This window comes from Lithobates pipiens, unplaced genomic scaffold (genome assembly GCF_037356315.1).
Source record: "Lithobates pipiens isolate NorthernLeopardFrog02 unplaced genomic scaffold, aLitPip1_a1.2 Scaffold_18, whole genome shotgun sequence".
In the NCBI taxonomy this organism is placed as follows: domain Eukaryota; kingdom Metazoa; phylum Chordata; class Amphibia; order Anura; family Ranidae; genus Lithobates; species Lithobates pipiens.
Genome location: NW_027507758.1, coordinates 578,350,903 through 578,353,787, shown reverse-complemented (window position 1 = coordinate 578,353,787; position 2,885 = coordinate 578,350,903). Strand labels below are relative to the sequence as shown.

Genomic DNA, 2,885 nt, shown 5'->3' with positions numbered 1-2,885 from the left:
TTAAGGAATATTTCACTTTTTTTTTCACTTTAATCGTCATTAAAATCAGTGCTCCCGCAAAAACGGCCATTTTTAAAAACATTTTAGGCATTGACCCATGTCCCCTGGGGCAGGAGCCAGGTCCCCAAACCCTTTTTAGGACAGTATCTTGCATATTAGCCGTTAAAATTAGCACTTTCCATTTCGAACGTTCGAGTCCCATAGACTTCAATGGGGTTCTAACGTTCGTAACGAACGTGGGGTCCGTTCGAAAGTTCTGGTACGAACCGAACCGGGGGGTGTTCGGCTCATCCCTAGCAGTATGTAATGGCAGGGAAGTCAGTGAGCGGTATGTAGCGGCAGGGAAATCAGTGAGCAGTATAGTGGCAGGTTGGGGTGGCAAGTTGAGGTGGTACAGGGCAGCTATGGGTGGTATACAGAGGTAGGTTGGGGTGGTGTAGGGCAAGTTGGGGTGGTTAGGGTTTTATATAGAGGCAGGTTGGGGTGGTTATGGTGTACACAACAGGTTAGGATGGTGTAGGGCAGCTTGGGTGGTATAGTGCAGCTTGGAGAGGTTTAGTGATAGCGTGGGGTAGTATAAGGCAGGTTGGGGTGGTATATAGAGGCAGGTTGGGGTGGTATAGTGGCAGGCTTGAGGTTTTTTTACCTTAAAAGTGATATTAGAGAGGGAAAAAAAGTCACACTTACCTGCTGTATGTAGTGACTAACCCAGTGAAGCAGATATCCCCTACACCTTTCGCACACTGTGATCTCTCCTTGTTAGCGGAACCAGATACTAGACAGACAAGAATATTATTGGTGAAATATGACAGTGTTTAATTAAAGAGAAGGAGCACAGGAACAGTATTTTATGTATTCCTCGTTAGTATAGTGGTAAGTATCCCCGCCTGTCACGCGGGAGACCGGGGTTCGATTCCCCGACGGGGAGGCCAAATTTTTTTTGCAGGCTGCCTTGAGTTACAGACATGGAAAAAAAAAGGAATTCTGAGTCATATAAAGCATAAACATGAAGTGTCTGTGACTCTAAAAATATAAGGCGAAATAGTGGCAGGTTAGGGTAGCTGTGGTGTATCTGGATTTTGCAAAAGCATTTGACACAGTTCTCCATAAACGTTTACTTTACAAAATAAGGTCCGTTCGCATGGACCATAGGGTGAGTACATGGATTGAAAACTGGCTACAAGGACGAGTTCAGAGGGTGGTGATGAATGGGGAGTACTCGGAATGGTCAGGGGTTGGTAGTGGGGTCCCCCAGGTTTCTGTGCTGGGACCAATCCTACTAAATTTGTTAATAAACAACCTGGAGGATGGGGTAAACCATTCAATCTCTGTATTTGCGGACGATACCAAGCTAAGAAGGGCAATAACATCTCCGCAGGATGTGGAAACCTTGCAAAAAGATCTGAACAAATTAATGGGGTTGGAAACTACATGGCAAATGAGGTTCAATGTAGAAAATGTAAAATAATGCATTTGGGTGGCAAAAATACGAATGCAAGCTATACACTGGGGGGAGAACCCAAGATGGAAAAGGACCTTGGGTCTAGGTCCTAGTAGATGATAGGCTCAGTAATGGCATGCAATGCCAAGCTGCTGCTAACAAAGCAAATAGAATATTGGCATGCATTAAAAAGGGAATCACCTCCAGAGATAAAACGATAATGCTCCCGCTCTACAAGACTCTGGTCCGGCCGCACCTGGAGTTTGCTGTCCAGTTCTGGGCACCAGTGCTCAGGAAAGATGTACTGGAAATGGACAAAGTACAAATAAGTTCAACAAAGCTAATAAAGGGTCTGGAGGATATTAGTTATGAGAAAAGGTTGCGAGCACTGAACAACTTCTCTCTGGAGTAGAGACGTTTGAGAGGGGATATGATTTCAATATACAAATACCATACTGGTGACCCCACAATAGGGATAAAACTTTTTCGCAAAAGGGAGTTTAACAAGACTTGTAGCCACTCATTAATATTAGAAGAAAAGAGGTTTAACCTTAAACTACGTAGGAGGGTTCTTTACTGTAAGAGCGGCAAGGATGTGGAATTCCCTTCCACAGGCGGTGGTCTCAGCGGAGAGCATTGCTAGTTTCAAGAAACTATTAGATAACCACCTGAAGTACTGCAACTTACAGGGATATAAAATGTAATACTGACATATAATCACATACATAGGTTGGACTTGTGTCTTTTTTCAACCTCACCTACTATGTAATGTCATCTAAGTTGTCAAGTCAATTTCCTCACTATTAAAATACAAAAAAAACTTCCTGTAAAATCTAGAAGCTCAGTGGAATTTCCTCATGTACTCCTCGTTAGTATAGTGGTAAGTGTCCCCGCCTGTCACGCGGGAGACCGGGGTTCGATTCCCCGATGGGGAGGCTGATATTTTTGCAGAGGCTGCCTTCTTGAGTTACAGACCTGGAAAAAGGATAAAGAATTCTGACAGTCATATACAGTGCATTGCAAAAATATTCACCCCCTTGGCATTTTTCATGTTTTGTTGCCTCACAACCTGCAATTAACATGGATTGTTTAAGAATTTGCATCATTTAATTTACAGAACATGCCCACAACTTTGAAGATCTTTTTTTTTTTATTGTGAAGCAAACAACAAATGGGACAAAATAACAGAAAAAGTCAATATACATAACTCTTCATCCCCCTAAAGTCAATACTTTGTAGAGTCACCTTATGGCGCTATCACAGCTCCAAGTCGCTTTGGATGAGTCTCTATGAGCTTGTCACATCTTACCACTGAGATTTTTGCCCATTCCTCCTTGCAAAACTGCTCCAGCTCCTTCAAGTTGGATGGTTTGCGCTTGTGAACAGCAATCTTTAAGTCTGACCACAGATTTTCTATTGGATTGAGGTCTGGGCTTTGACTAGG

The 2,885-nt window shown here is 43.2% G+C and overlaps 2 non-coding genes across 2 annotated transcripts; both read left to right on the top strand.

Annotated features, from left to right (window-relative positions):
• Positions 1–856: 856 nt before the first annotated feature.
• Positions 857–928, top strand: TRNAD-GUC (transfer RNA aspartic acid (anticodon GUC)). The gene has a single exon. It is a non-coding gene; the product is annotated as a tRNA-Asp (tRNA).
• A 1,376-nt stretch (positions 929–2,304) lies between these two features.
• On the top strand, positions 2,305–2,376 carry TRNAD-GUC (transfer RNA aspartic acid (anticodon GUC)). Its single transcript has one exon. It is a non-coding gene; the product is annotated as a tRNA-Asp (tRNA).
• Positions 2,377–2,885: the final 509 nt, after the last annotated feature.